The sequence below is a fragment of the Podarcis cretensis genome (genome assembly GCF_951804945.1).
Source record: "Podarcis cretensis genome assembly, chromosome: 2".
In the NCBI taxonomy this organism is placed as follows: domain Eukaryota; kingdom Metazoa; phylum Chordata; class Lepidosauria; order Squamata; family Lacertidae; genus Podarcis; species Podarcis cretensis.
In genome coordinates this window covers 89,090,872-89,107,372 of record NC_137171.1, presented here as the reverse complement: position 1 = coordinate 89,107,372, position 16,501 = coordinate 89,090,872, and the positions used below count along the sequence as shown (strand labels likewise).

The window sequence follows — 16,501 nt, the reverse complement described above, 5'->3', positions numbered from 1 at the left end:
TGTGTACACAGGTAGACCCAATGTACACCACCACATTTGAAATTGGCTGAGTGCATCTATTTTACCGCGTGTTCACACTGAAGCCATAAGCTGCAGGGTGGCCCTCAGGAACTGCACTCTGATAGTTTACTTTCGCAGAAAATGACCACACTTATTTCTCACTCTGTTTCTTTTCATCTCAGAGAAGAGGGCTAATGAGTATTCATTCCACCGTGATTTTGCAAGCTGAATAGATTTTACAACAACCTATTGTTAGAGAGAGCTGGCGGTGATAACATGTGATTCATGCTTAATTATGCTCACTGAGTTCCACTGTCACCCTTGGGTTTTTCAGCTCAGGCAGGAAGGTTGGTCTAGGTGGTCTCCTTGTAAAAAAAAGAAAAAGAAACAAAAGTTCAGCACTTTGAGAAAATGGACTATCTCAAGGAAGAGTACCCATGTTAGTTTGTTGTAACAAAGCATCAAAAAATGAATCCATGTGTGTTTGGACACACATGTGGGTTCAGACACATACTTGTAACCAACCCATGTAAGTGTGTGCATGTGTGCACATCTCCCAACTGAGGATAACACTTCATCAGATGAAGTGAACTTGATCCAGTCACAGCTTATGTCACATTAAACTTGGGTGCTAAGGTGCCACTAGACTCTTTGTTAATCTTTAAAGGGTAACTTCTTCTTGACCTGCCTCTCTGATCTGATTGAATAAATGAACAAGGAAAGGCAAACTAATAATCCTGTGTTGGCTTCTTCCACAACTGCCCTCTTAACCCTGTTTTATATGATAAAAAGATGCAATTTGGATATATTAACCTAGTTTTGTCTGCTCATGTATTCTTTACGGCAATTAGCCACGCTTTAGGCCAGCTACTTAGTTTCATAAGAGAAGTTCACCCTTTGACTAGGAGAGGACACTGAAAACCCAGGATAGTTTGGCAAAAACTGATACTGTAGACTTGTCCCTGTTACTGACAGACCTTTTTAAAAGTCCATCCACTTCTGCATTGGTATGTGAAAGTTTAAAGCTTCATAAACTCCACTTCAGGCAAATGGAAAGTTAAGTTATTTTTAAGCTTGTTTCTCTTCACCTGTATCAACATTCACATGCTGAATGCTGATAATCCAAGATGCCTGGCCATGCATATCTGAAAATGGATATTTTTGAAGAATTAATAGGCTGCCCTGCCATATAAATACTTCTAAAATGGCTTACAACTTAGTTTCTTCACATTTTTGTCATATACCAGTGAATGTGGACTGAGCATGTTTCTGTTCAACATTCAGCAAGGTGCATCTCAGTTTTTAGACGTTACAAAACTGATCTGGAATTGTAGATATTTAAATGTTAATAATAACACTAAGTTTTAGACATTCAGTGTAGGCACATGTATGTTAGAGGCAAATATTTATATAAGTGGGAGCTTTCAGCTCAGTAAAGATTTCACTGCCTTTTGTAATTCCCAGGACCAATATGACAACCTTCTACCAATTTCCCCATTACTGTATGCATAAGTTCTTTATTCCCTCCTCCTACTTTTTGTGAATTTTAGTACAACCTATTTTATGTTGGCTGTTTTGTTTCTTATTAAAGTATAGTTACATTAAAATCTTTTATATTTAGATGTATCATGTACAGGCATAACTTTAAAAAATAATTAACCCGAGCCTTTTTTGAATTAAATTCTTAAATATCATCCACCGATCATCTTCTAGTTTTGTACTCTTATTTAAGTGTATATTTACTGCTTATTTTTCCTTTTCTGAACACTGCTCTGATATGTTATAATGTGAGTGGTTTATAAATATTTATAAATAATCACATAGAGATTGCGTTTGGATTTCTGTGCGAACCATTTTTTGAATTTGTGTAAGATAAACAGTGGAATAGCGACAGAAATCATGGTGACAGGTGAAAGACAAATTTGTATTGCCTCCTATTCCATTGACTGCTGCTAAGTCCTGTTACCACACACAAAACTCCCTCCTTCCAAACTCAATCATCACGTATTCAACTAAGTTGGTACCCCATGATTGGGCCTGGGTACTCCAGGTGCTGATCCCTATGTGGAAATGCCTCTGGGCAGGACCCACCCATCTTTTAAGTCTGAGGATGGGATGTTCCCTATCGGGTAGTGTAGGATTATGTACTATACCTTGGTGCCTTTTTTAGGCATTCCAGGCTGTGCTGACTTGGAGGCCTTTGAAGATACCATTGCCCAATTTGGCATGATAAGGGAGGTGAGAAGTGGGTCCAGGTCAGGCAGAGTAGCAGCAGCCATTGAATGGGAAGATGTGGTGTCATCTGTGGCTGCAGGGATGAAAGAGAACTCCAGGTAACTGGTACTTGAAGAGATTCTTTGTTGCCTCCATCCCCACTGCCTCATAATAGGCACAGTTGTGTGCTTCGCAGAATGTCCCTTCATTCTCCGTTCATCTTCTCAGTAAGTCTTATGCCATTGGCACTCTAGCCATTGTCAGCTTGTTTCATAGCTTCCTGGAATAGCAGGGCACGTTGCAGATTCCGCAGCATTTTCATAGATTCCTTGAAAAGAAACAATCAGTAACACCTCAGTATTTCCAATTGACAAATCCTCCACCACCTTGTATTTAAGCACCTCTTGGCTGAACTTTCCTCTTGCCTTCTGATCTTCTTCCCCCATTAGGTGCCTTCTGCTTTGAGTAAGGCTCTCTGTACCTAATGGACCAAGGTCTTGACCTGATTGCCCCTTGCACCTGTACCCGACCACATATGCGTGCATGTAACCATTTTATACCCCATAGTCTGGAACAGTACCATACTCTACCGTGCAGTGTACACTTCTTGTAGATTTGGTGATAAAGTGGTTTATTTTTCTCTCTCTAAAGAAATAAGATAAACATAGTGTGTATTGCAAACATAACAAAGGCAGAACATTCGTAATCCTCTATATAGGATTTGCTTACCACAAGGTCTGAAAGCAACCTTGGAGGACAAATGCTAGTGTACAGGGCCATGGATATAACAGTGGCTGAGGGAGAATGCAGCTGTGCTCATGGCCTCCTTGTGAGCTTCCCAGAGGTATCTAATTGGGGAAAAGAATGCTTGGCTATATAAGCCTTTGGTCTGATCTGGCAGGGCTCTTATGACTGACCCAGGAAGTCACTGGTTCAAACTCACAAGAATGCTTTCGGCAAGCTGCTATTCCCCAACCTCTGCTCCCCTCCTGCAGCAAGTGAGTAATACTATACACTCTGTGGGTTGTTGTTTTTTAAGGATAAAATTAATGTAGGTGAGGATAAGGTTAACATTGTTTTTTTATTTCAACACTCTTATAAATTTCCACAAAATTGCTTAGAATAATTTTATTAGGAGAATCGGAAGTACTGAAAATATGACCTTTATTTTTGCCTGGTTCTGACAAGCCAGATGTATGCTCTCCCCTAAAGTGTATTCAAGGGATTTTTCCATTAGACTGCTTTCGAACTCTTATGTGCTGTTTGACTTAGCAACAAAGGCCATCACCATTAACCCTATTGACAGTACTTAGCATGGCTAATGGAACTGTTGTCTTGTCAGGGCCAGCAGTTCAGTAAGAACAACACAGTCCAATTTCTATTCCTTTCCCCGCTCCCCCTGCCACCTTTCAGCAGAGGAAAATGTACTTCTCGACTTCCCTCAAACTTACATTTCGTAGGCAGTGCAATTTCAGTGATGATAAGCCATTCCTAAGTTTGCCTGTTTTGATGTTTAACAAAATGGGAAGGGGTGGGTTTTATCTTGTCACTCTGATGATAAGATCTATACTGGAAAAAGCCATGAATAATTTTTTGCTCCTGCAGGCACTAATCTTAATGATGCTACTGAGAATCATGATCTTGATTGTCAAACGCAAAAGCAAACAGTTCTTTACAAAGCCTAGAGCAGGTATCTTCAACCTTTCCAGACCCAGGACCCATGTTTAACCCAAACATGCATTAGGGGATCCATTCCTTAATCTTTTCCCACATACTTGAATGGTGGTAGTGCTCCTGTTGCAACTCACGTTGGATCAGGCCACAACCCACCAGCTGAGAGAGTGGTGACATAAGAGTATAAAAACACTTCACTGTTGGTGAAATGGAGATAATATTAGGAGGATAATATGAACCAAAGCTGTGATGTCATTTCTGCAAGGCCATCTTCAAGGTTTATATACATGAATCTTTGCAAGACTCAAAATTTCTCTTTTTGGCCCAAAAACCAAAACACCAAGATGGCCTTGGTTCAGTCACATCTTCCATTTTCCACCCCATCTTGATTTTTTACAAAAGAGGGGACCACTGAAAGAAAGTTTTCTCCTGTATTGACCTGCCTGTCTCCTGTGGTCATTTGCTGATGTTCGTCTCCAGCAGTCCCTGTCAGTAGTATAACATCTTAAGGGCAGTGGGTGGCAGCCAAGGAGGGCTCCTCAGCTGTGGTGCAATGGTGGCCTGAGACATGCTTGTTTGCATGAGGCAAAGGGCCAGATGGCAGCGCTGCCATTCCATTCCACGTACACAAACGGATGCTTCTGAGAGTTGACTTTTACTTCAACACTTGGGATAGTGTCTACCACCACACCTGAGGAAAGCGGATTAGATTAGGGTGTGCAGGGCCCAACGCTTTCCTCCTCTCTTTTGTTACCACCCCTCCCAAGTTTGCTGCCGTGATGAAGCTGCCCATAATCAGGCCAGACCAGCCTGGGACCCTCTCTCATTTGGGAAGCTTGCCTGGTGTTTACCAGCACTGAAAGGATAAGAACATAGTTAAACTGTGGAACTGAAAGCTCTCATAAGCCGTAGTGATGGCCACCAATGCAGATGGCTTTAAAAAGGGACTAGGCAAATTCACAGAGGAAAAGGCTATCAGTAACTACTAGCCACAATGGCTATATACTATTTACATTTTTGGCAGCAGCATGCCTCTGAATCCCTGTTGCTGGGACAGCACTGTTGAAGTCAGGCCCTGCTTACTGGCCTCATACGTAGGCATCTGGTTGGCCTCTGTGAAAACAGACTGCTGAAGTAAATGGGCCTTTGGTTTGATCTGGTAGGACTTTTCTTTTGACTCCTTTTCCTCCTTCCCCAGTTTTTAGAAAGTCTTTTAATTGACTTTTTTATTCTATTTATACATAACAGCTGCTGAGTTTTAGGCTGTCTTGATTCTGTTCTTTGTTGTTGTTGTTTTTGCACTGATGTGCTTTTTAATTGTAAGTAACTCTGGAAACTGATGGTATAGAAATTTCTTAATGAGTAAAAAAATAACTTTAAGCACAATAGGTTTCGGTATATTGGGCCCAACAACGTTGCGAAATTTCCTAATGTCACCTCAGTGTAACTAACCTATGTATTTTAGGCTTCTCTAAAACTAAATTGTAGCTCCAGCCACAGTAGTGGTTCCTTAATGTTGCAACAGGTGTGCATCCTCCAGGCCCCCAATTATGGAGGACATCACTTATTCAGCCAGAGAAGGAGGACCGTGTGCTTTGTATAGCTGCAAAAGAAAGACCCAAAAAGGATGCCTTTCTCTTTGTGCTTGTTCAGGCCTGATAAAAAGAAAGTTAGAAAGTGTGGATCAGAGAAGAGTTTTGGATTTGATATCCCGCCTTTCACTCCCTTTAAGGAGTCTCAAAGCGGCTAACATTCTCCTTTCCCTTCCTCCCCCACAACAAACACTCTGTGAGGTGAGTGGGGCTGAGAGACTTCAAAGAAGTGTGACTGGCCCAAGGTCACCCAGCAGCTGCATGTGGAGGAGCAGGGAAGCAAACCCAGTTCACCAGATTACGAGTCTACCGCTCTTAACCACTACACCACACTGGGTTGGGTGCTAAATTTAGGTCCTCCGTGATGTTGAATGCCAGCGTTATATCTGGCAATATTACTTCACGTTAGTCACACGTCCTGTACTTTTTTTGTTGGGGCAATTCAGATAGCAGTGATACACAAAGTTGCTCTCCTGTGATCTCTACCACAATTGTAGGCTGGAACCTAGAGTCAGGGGGAGCTAGTTTTCAAATCTGCATGTCAGCAGGAGTGAAGTTAGCAACTGCCCATACTACACCATCCTTTTCTTGTTGCTTCTTCAAATTTCCTTTCCTTACCAGTTTTATTTTTCAGGGCCACATAATACTGGTACATTTTTTTCCAAAAAAAATATTGCTGTGTTTTTTGTAGCCTTGGGTGTTTACCCTTCCAGCAAACCCTTCATCATTTGTTATTCAGATCTTATTTATAGGAAATTGTGGGTGAGGTAACTTCCCAAGGCTATATAGGGAGCTTGGTCCTAGATCCGTCAGAACAAACCCAATTTTCTATCCTCTGAATTCCACTGGCTTAGTAACTTGTGAGCATCCCTTCTGCCTAAGTGAGCATCTCCCTTCTGTGGAACAGAAGTTGCTGCCTAAAATATATATAATATAGAGTTCACACAAGTATCTACTGTCAAAACCCATTAAGCTCACCCCCATTTTTATTATATTAATAAGAATAGAGCTTTTTTCCCCCCTACTGGCTCTCTGTGTGTGATATCTATATAAATAAATTGTTCAAGGCTGTAGTAATTATATGCTCACATATGAAGGCTTTTTAAAAAGTGTCTTTTCCCAGCCATTTTCAGCTGTAGATGCAGATAAAAATATCTTTCTCCCAGATATTTTTTTTTAAAGAAACTAGAAGTCTACAATTATGCGCTCAGCCTTCACTCAATTCATCCTGAAGGAAGTTGCTTCATGGGAAATTTATATCCTAGCTTCGGTAGATGCCAACGTACTTGGCAGATGTGGGCTTTTAGGAAGAAAGAAATGAAAATTGCCTTGTAGCAAATTGGGCCCCCACACCTGGGAACCATGAAAGGCTGGCATGCAATTTTTTTTAATCACTGCTAATTTGCCTTGCATATTTTTGGTTCCTGAAATGGACTCATGAAAGTGATTAGCCTTGTCAAGATGTGAAGAGATGTGCACACTTAATCATGCCTAGCAATTGATGTGGCACTTAACTTGCACGTTTACGAAAGGGCACACGCAACATGAAAGGATTTGCCTTTTCCCCCCTCAACAAGTCACCTGCCCTTTTTACCCAAGAGCTCTGGTAACTACCAACCATGTCTCTGAATGGAACTGAGGGATGAAAAGGAGAGGCGAAGCTTCAAAGCGGTGCTGAAAAATATATTTATCAAATAATAACAGTCCTAATGAAATGAAATGAAACCTATTTTGCCTGATGATATCATCCCTTGGAGGAACAACACAATGGTTTTCTGGTGAAGGCAACAACTCTCTTGTTTTATTAGGACTCTTTTTTATTTAACAAAACTATTATCTAGCAGTTGTGAGGCTTTGCTGCCTCTTTTGCTTCTTCTTCTAAATGTCAGGCTAGAAAAAGAAGAAACCTGTGTTATGCTGGCTCTTAACATGAATGAAATTGTTGTAATTCTAAACTTCGACTGCATAGTTTTTAGTGTGTGTGTCTGCCCATTATAGCATTGACTCCACCCACTTCCACCGTCATGTGACACCCCTCACCTGCAAGGTTAACCTAGGGAATGCAGTCTTCAAGTCCTCCACAACTGCTCTAATACATTTACTTAGCCATAGTAATATTTGAGATTTTCTGAAAGTTCCCACTATAGTTTAAAAATAGGCTGAGAGGCATTGACTAAAAGGATTGTTGCGAGGATTAAGAAAGGAGAGGGAGAACCATGTACAAGAGGTGGGACATCATAAACTTTTTAAAAGCTAGTGGCCATCCTCATCACATCTTTGAACAATGGGTCCTTTGTTGATATTTCACCTCCAATCTGGGGGGAGGGTGCTGGCCCCCGGCCCACAAGAAGCCTTATGCTCTTCTTCAAACGCCTTGTGGTTCTCCAGCTGCTATTCCAACAGAGCCTTGCGAAGCCACAGAATCACCAAGCCCCCATCAATCTCCCTAGGGACCCACCCGTTTTAATCTCCCACACTTCAATAATCCAATCCTCTGGCATGCTGTGTTCCTTTTACAAATGAAGGCACCTAATTCTCACAAGTGCAACAATTATTGCAGTTATTAATAGTCCACCTTCTAGGATGCAAATCCTTCCAAGGTGCCTTCCAAGCTGCATGCATGCATTTGTTTTATTTCAAAGATTATTAAGCAATATCAAGATACATCAAGCCATCAGGATGCTTCTGGCATCAGATGTTTCTGTCGGAAAAGATGGTCCGGGTATCACAGGAGCGTTGCTGTTATCCTTCCTAGGAGGCCATTGGCCCTGTGGCAGCAGGGAAGGCAGTGCAGCTGAGGGAAACTCTGATAACTTCTCTCTCTGCCCTTCTCACTTGCTGCTTTCAGTCTGACAGATGCAATGCAAGTATAATTTGCTCTCATCTCTCTTTTTGTTTAGCAAGTTGTGTTAAGAGCTTTCCTTGTTCACTCAAGCCTATAGTCAAGGGTGTTCACACTCCCTCCCTCCCTTTCTCTCTCTCTCTCTCTTTCTGAATAAGGGTAGTAATTAGGATGGAGACCAGGATTACAATGAGAGTCTAGAAAGAAAAATACAGTGGAGCCTCGGGTTATGTACCACCCTCCTTACGAACGCTTTGGGCAACGAGCTCCGCTAACCTGGAAGTAGATGCTCCAGGTTGCGAACTTTGCCCCAGGATGCGAACGGAAGTCACACGCCGGTGGCAGTGGGAGGCCCCATTAGCAAAATTGTGCTTCATGTTAAGAACAGTCTTGGGTTAAGAACGGACCTCCGGAACAAATTAAGTTTGTAACTGGAGGTACCACTGTACTTAGCACTTATTTAAACTGGGTTGTATCAAAGCCATTTCACTTGCAGAATGACTCACGCTGGCACAGTGGAACATTCCCTTCCATGCCTCCCCCCAATATGCTCTGGAGAATAAGGGGAATTTCTCTCTCTTATTTCCTTCAACACCTCTACCCTTTCCCCTCAGAAAAGGAAGACTTTCCTTTCTCTGTCCACCACCTTGGCTCTATTCCTACTGAAATGCTATGCAGCCCATCAAGGAACCTGGGATCCCTCTCAGTGTGGTGTAGTGGTTAAGAGTGGTGGACTCGTAATCTGGGGAACCGGGTTCGCGTCCCCACTCCTCCAAATGCAGATGCTGGGTGACCTTGGGCTAGTCACACTTCTCTGAAGTCTCTCAGCCTCACTCACCTTACAGAGGAAGGGAAAGGAGAATGTTAGCTTCTTTGAGATTCCTTCAGGTAGTGATAAAGCGGGATATCAAATCCAAACTCTTCTTCTTCTCAGGCTGCTACTAGGCAACAGGGGCTCATGCTAAGCACACATGTGAATTTCTATATTGCTTCTGCTAAACTTGTAACTAACTCAAAATATGTAATTTATTATCAATTCTATTCAAATTCAGCAGGGAACATCCTCAAATCTTCTTCTGCTACACTGCCAAGTTTCAAATCAACCAGTTGAACTATTTTCTAACTATAAGCCATCTGCTGCCCCCACCAATTTTCTCATGAGGGCAGGATGAGGTTCACCCAACTCACCCTTAAGTTGGGGTCATGACTCTGGCTCTGTAATTCATATTTTGCTTTGATCTGCTATTTCCACTGATAAAAGAGTATTCCACTTGCACAAGGAATGTGTTGCAATGGGCAAACCTGCCCAAGACTTCTCTGGAATTCATCCAGAAAATTAATTCTAGGTATAATAGGGATGAATTGAACCTGCTGATTTTAATTTCATTCAGTTCGCCACATTTCTTCATTTTGTAAAGTAGTTTAAACTAGGAAATTTGCTTAGGGAAAAAAGCACAGAAGTTAGTCAGCATTTTAGTGTGCATTTCTCCTAATATAAACTGCCCTGAGATAATGCATTTTTGTATGTTATTTACATTGATATGTCTTTTTAAGATCACACTGCCTCGTATATGTATTTTTGTATATGGAGAATTGCATTATAAAATTTGATGAAGTGTGAATTTTGAAGGATAACTATGTTTTCATTGTATATTAGTTTTGGAAGTGTGAATTGGGCAGGTTCTCATTAAAATGCAAACACCCAAATTTGTCCCCTCCACCCAAAACTCTATATTACATACTTGAATGAGGGAGGGAGAAGTATGGGATCGCTTCCAGGGATTCTGTAATTGTGATTTTCCACCTGCTATTGCCTTACTTTGTCAATACTGTACCTGCCCAGTTTTCAAGATCTTTGTGCAAATGTCCGTGTTCCAATGTAGATGAAGCGGTTCCTATCCAAGCCATGTACCATTGGGCAATGGATGGTTTTGCTGCTTAAATCTACAAATGTTTCTATCAGTTCTGAAGTGCTAACATCTGTGCTGCATGTTTTCATTTTCTAATGACTCCTGTTTGCTTGGATGCATAATCCACACACAAGCTGGTATTTATTTTTTTGAAATACAGCTACTTTGCTGAACGCTGGTGAGAGAATAATATTTTGGGAATTACTGGTAAATCTTCATAAGGTTTAGGATTGATTGAATAAAAAGGTAAAGGTAAAGGACCCTTGACAGTTAAGTCCAGTCCCTAATGACTCTGGGGTTGCAGCGCTCATCACGCTCTACTGGCCGAGGGAGCCGATGTTTGTCCGCAGACAGGTTTTCCGGGTCATGTGACCAGCATGACTAAGCCGCTTCTGGCAAAACCAGAGCAGCGCACGGAAATGCCGTTTACCTTCCCACCGGAGTGGTACCTGTTTATCTACTTGCACTTTTTGGCATGCTTTCGAACTGCTAGGTTGACAGGAGCTGGGACTGAACAACGGGAGCTCTCCCTGTCGCTGGGATTTGAACTGCTCACCTTCTAATCAGGAAGCCCAAGGCTCAGTAGTTTACACCACAGCACCATGAGCTTTGCAAATTTGAAAGGGGGTGCGCAGGATTGAAAGGCTGTAAGAACCCTAAAGGCAGCCACTTATATACAACTTTTAGACTATGTTGGAACCTTATGTTCTTCATCTCCCATTGATTTAAGCTCATTATCAAATTCTGCCATAATCATTTCAAAGTATTTTTATGCGGCATCACCTGCTGTAGGTATGGTTCTGTTCACTCACTGCCAGTTTACTTGTGCATAAGGGTGGGGGGAGTTTTGGCAGGCTCACTAATAACCTCAGTCCTTTTTAATATTGTACCTCTCAAAAGGCATTGGAGTAGTAGTTTAAACTTGGAAATTGTGCTTTCCAAGTGCAAAGACACTGAGGCATAATGTTTGCAAAGATAGGGTTGGGAGAAAGTATGAACTTGATTAAGTCTACTTCCATTGTGAGCCATGAGCAGGTGCTTCTCAGCCCCAGAAGCAGGATAAAGGGCAGCCAGACCAATTGTGGGGGAAACAGGCCACATCGAATACAACAAGTGCGCAGGGTTTGCTTGGCATAGGGCATGGATCAGTGATCTGACAACTTTTCTACTGCCCGATGCCTTGCCCAGCCCAGTTTCTGCTCCTCATCACACTTTCTGGGGGTTGCCAGCTTAATGGTCACCACTGTGGTACTGGCAAAGCACATGAGTTCCAGTTTGCAACCTGGGCTGAGAAGTGAAAGCCAGTGTCACACACTGCCCCCAAGGCCTGCCTTGGATTAAATGATTCTGACTGGTGCCTTGCCCACCAAAGTTGTGCTAGAAATAGAAACGCCTGATGACAGTAACTGCTCTCACTAGGGGGAAGGTGAAAACCTCACTCAACATGGGGTGAGTAAAAATCCTTTCCGGCCCTGTCAATCAGCAACCAACATGTTCCCAGCAGAAGCCCTAGCAACAAAGGAACATCATTTGGTGGGCCACCTTTTAGAAATCTTAACAGTACCACCTTCCCTGGCAGATTTGCAAAACTTTGGAGGCTCCTGAGGAAGCCTGCAAGATCAGCCAGCCAGGAAATGGTTGTTGCCTCTTAGGTGCTTTCCACACAAGTTGCACAAGACAGCAGCAAACTGGGAGTTGTCCACTGTGGAAGGTGAACAAGAAGCAGAATCATAGGATGGGAGGTTGAAATCTGTAGCCTTCTTCTCATGACATGTGCAGGGCGAGGAAGTGGGGCAGGTTCAGAGCCGCATGCTGCCTACATGCTTTCACTTGAATTTCTGTATGGCATCTACACATGGGAACGCATGGAGCTTTCTCCCTAGTCCTGTTCACTTGTTCTCCCCCCCCCACACACCTCGTGGATTACAAGCTTGTTGGCCCTGCCCCCAGATTGCTGGTTTTGTTCCTGCAGCCCCCACCCCCAACATGTATCCTCTGAGTTCCCTGCAAATCTATTTTTTGCACCTGGCCTCGGAGAACACGTTCAGAAAGCTACAGAAGTTTGTCTTTTCCATAAATGCGATACCACCTGAGTTGCCCTGGTGAAGGATTTCCTTAATTCCAAAACACGTTGGGCATAATAAAACATCTTGGCACTCTCTGGGCTTTTGCTGACAAAGGACTGGCACCAACTAGCTTTATTCACAACCCTTATAAGCTTAGCTGTCTGGCTTAAGCTTGCCGAACTTGCTTCCTTTGTTGCTGCCAGTGCCTCCTGGTAGGCACGATTATCTGCTTGTATCTGCGCTTGGTCATATTCAGGGCAAGATTTCCCCCATTTTCACTCCGGCCATTGTCTGGCCTGCTTTATTATCCATAGCTCAGCAGAAAGCCATGAAGCTGCCCAGGTTCCACAGCAATGGAAAAGATGAGTAAGCGTGGGGGAGAAAGTTGTTTCAGTTCACATTTTAAAGGCAAATCTACCTGATTTGCACTTTCTGAAGCGATATGTGAACTGAAGCACAGCCACCCTTTGAAATCTGTGCTTATCTGAATTTGGTAGCGCAGTTCTCCAGCCAAGTGTACAAAAATGCATATGCTGAGGTAAACTGTGCATAGAAATGCATATATTAGTGAAGCTAATACACACAAACGCATTACATTAGGGGAAAACGCTTGCAGAAATGTGCATGTTAGAAAAATGTGTGTGTTGGGAGAAATGAGCATTAAAACGCTGACACATTTTCATGAGGGTTCTTTTAACAAAAGGATGGTAAAGAGCTGTGGATATGGTGCAGACCTGAATTTAAGACTCAAGAAAAGACCACCTGAGAGAGTGACGGATTTGTTCATCCCTACTTAAGAGAAGGAGGGGACGCAGGTGGCGCTGTGGGTTAAAGCCTCAGTGCCTAGGGCTTGCCGATCGAAAGGTCGGCGGTTCGAATCCCTGCGGCGGGGTGCGCTCCCGCTGCTCGGTCCCAGCGCCTGCCAACCTAGCAGTTCGAAAGCACCTCCGGGTGCAAGTAGATAAATAGGGACCGCTTACCAGCGGGAAGGTAAACGGCGTTTCCGTGTGCGGCTCTGGCTCGCCAGAGCAGCGATGTCACGCTGGCCACGTGACCCGGAAGTGTCTGCGGACAGCGCTGGCCCCTGGCCTCTTAAGTGAGATGGGCGCACAACCCCAGAGTCTGTCAAGACTGGCCCGTACGGGCAGGGGTACCTTTACCTTTTACTTTACTTAAGAGAAGCCCTATTAATGTCCCTGTTCATCTCCCCATTCAGTAGAGTGTGAGTAAGGCTTCAACAGGAGCACTAGATGTCCTCCCTAAAAGAGGGCACGTGTTGCGGTGAGACCTGAAGACCGACCTCTTGTGTTGTGGGTGGGTTAGATTGGTCAGCCACAACACCCCGATTGTTAGGTCCCTCAATGTTGGGTTTAATCTGGCCAATGGGGCCCAATCCAAATGGATCGAGGTACCTATATATACCCATGTACGTGACCCAGAGCTTCCTCTTTCAGCTTGTGCATTCGGAACATCCGCCCACCTCTCCCTACTCTTTTTTGTGATTGACCTTTTGTGTCACTGAGACAGGAGCATAGCAGGAATTTCCCCACTTGGCTGATTGGCTGTTGCCATTTGGGTTTTGTCTGCCGCGTAGCAAATCGTCACAACTTGTAAGGTTGCGGATAGGCACTGGTTCAGATGATAGGGATGGAAGAATGGTCTCGCCACCCTTATGTGAAGGGTATTCTGTTAAAGGAATCCAGGGACTCAACTGGTTTGGTCAACCCCCAAGAGGCGGTTGTACCTGTGCCTGAGTCCAGGGGAGCATTTGGGGGGGTGAACATAGTCTGTTCCCGGTTTTTTGTCTACTCAGGTGTTCACCCTTAGCTGACCTATGCTGGTGCTCTGGGTCAGCGCTGCCTGCAAGGGTGCAGGGAGCTAGTCCAACCAGAGCCTATGCAACCACACACCTTCTGTAACCAATAAAGTTGTGCCCCAAATTCTGCCAAAAACCAAAACTAAAATTTGAGTCATATGTGTGTGTATTTAGGGGGAAGGTCTCTGGGTCTGAACATGCAACTGTGTAGCTAAAAAAGCATTCAGGAATCTATTGGATTCCATTAATGTTGCTGTCCTATTAATTTAGCCTGCAGTTCTGTGCCCCAGGCCTATAGCCTTTGCGGGGGGGGGGGCATTTCAGGGCAAGGCCCCACTACTGGACCAGACTGGCCCCTGTATGTAGGCCAAGAGTGGTGATGGAAGGTGATGGGAGTCAGGTAGATAACTGTGCCAGCCTGAAACTGGTTCACCAGCTGGCAGCAGGGCCAACTTGGGGTCCAATAGAGCCAGGACCAGCTCAGCCTCACCCCCTCCCTCCCACCCCAGAAGCGGAGTGCTTCAGGCCCCACATTGCAGGTGGTGACTGGCACGAGTTGGTGGAACTGGGAAGGCTTGATGTGGGCACATTCACCTCTCAGTCCACCACCATGGCCAAGTACAAAACAGGTTTGGATTGCTTTGCCAGTATTTCGCTTGAAATGTATGGATGTTTTCAGATAGGTGTGGTGGGAGTCCTGGGGTAAAGATGGAGAAGGGAATTAACTGCCTAGGTGAAAAGTGGAGGAGGTCTGCTGCTTACCCTACGCTGTCTGCTTCCAGCGGGAACTCACTCCTTTTCTCCCGCTGCTTCTTTAGTGAGTTATTTTGTAAAGACTTGGAATGATTAAGCTGTGGCGAGAGTTTCTTGTCATGTGCATTTGAGGGAGAATGGCTTTTTTTAACAAAGTTGGGAATCACTTTGTGTCTCTTAACGTGGAGCAGCTTCTGTGTTTTAAGCAGACTCCCCCCCACAAGTGTTCCTTAGAATTTTGCCTTTTCCCCCTTCCTGTTCTAGAGATCTGTTGTGGAGAAATGAAACACAGTTTATGCTGGAGTGGATTACAGAAGCAATTTAATTTATATGGAAAGTTGAGAGAGAAATGTAATTATAATAAATAATAATAGAAGAGGAAATGAGTAGATTAGGGGGTAATTTGAGAGGAATTGTTTGGGGGGATTTATTGAGGGGTAATCGTTCCATTAATTAAAAAGAAATTCTCATAAAGCAACAAACTTTCCTCAGCCTTCCAGCACTCTATTGTGGCCAGGCAGATATTTCTGAGGACAACAGCACCCCCCCTCCCCTTTGTCTTCAGCATATGGCATTCGGGGGGGGGGGGGCGGCGGATAGGTGTGTGTTATGACTGAATGTTATGAGCCCTGCTTGTGCCAGTACTTGAAAAATTATTTTAAAAAGCAATTAATTCATAATCTTTTCTGTATCTACCTAATATGCCTTAGAACGTTGCTTCCATGTTTTGCTTTCTAACTTTCCTTATAGAAGGCCGCCTGAGTTTCCTTTATCTTTTTTTAATGGAAGCAAAGAGTCCCCCCCCCGGGGGGGTAGGGAGAGAGAATAAATGTGAAAAGGAAGTAGAAATCATACAAAGTTGTACCCCCAAATAAACTTATTAAGCTTTAGTTTACCCAGCAACTGTGGGAAATACTTTCAGGTGTAGTTTAGAGTCCCTAAGTTGGTTGGATGGTGTATTGTATGCTTCCTTTGGGCAACTCCTGCAGCCAAGTTCTGCTTTGGACCACATCTACAAGGCCTGGGGAAGGGGGTCTTGTCATCTGGGCAGTCCAAGACCTCCATACACACTGTCCAGGCTTTTGCCATGGAGAGGTCACTTTGGTGCCATTAACACAGCGGTTTGACTTCAACGCCCAGAGACGCACTCCATTGTCTCTCGAGACGGATGGATGCCAACAACAAAACGTTTCGATCTTTTCAAACTAGTTCAGTGAACCGAACCAGTTTATCCTAAACACTAGTCTGTGTGTGTTAAAGAAAGCAGGCTCTGTGTGTTGTTATCTCTCAGGTGATGGTATTACGTACCTATCTCTAAAATGGATGCTCGTTTTTCTATGGAACCGTCTACATAATTCATTCCTCCATCAAATGAACTATGGGTGTGTGTGGCAATCTGTAATCTGCTTTGGATCACTTTCTTCAGGTTTCTGCTCTCTATGTATATAAGTGATTTCCTGCTTTCTTATTGTAGCACAGCTGTGGTCTGGATTATGTTGATCTTTGGAGTCTCATGTGTGTGGATGGATTGTATTGTTTTAGTATTGCAGGGGGGTTAATAATGGAGAGGATTTATAAACAGATGCTCCCAGTTTATAGTCGCAGTGGAAGGCCTTACCTGGAATCTGTTTAGG

At 43.7% G+C, this 16,501-nt stretch overlaps 1 protein-coding gene across 7 annotated transcripts in view; it reads left to right on the top strand.

Moving 5' to 3' along the window:
• The window catches only part of GRIP2 (glutamate receptor interacting protein 2), a 385,893-nt gene that overhangs the window by 279,020 nt on the left and 90,372 nt on the right, over nucleotides 1-16,501 (top strand). The window lies entirely within an intron of this gene.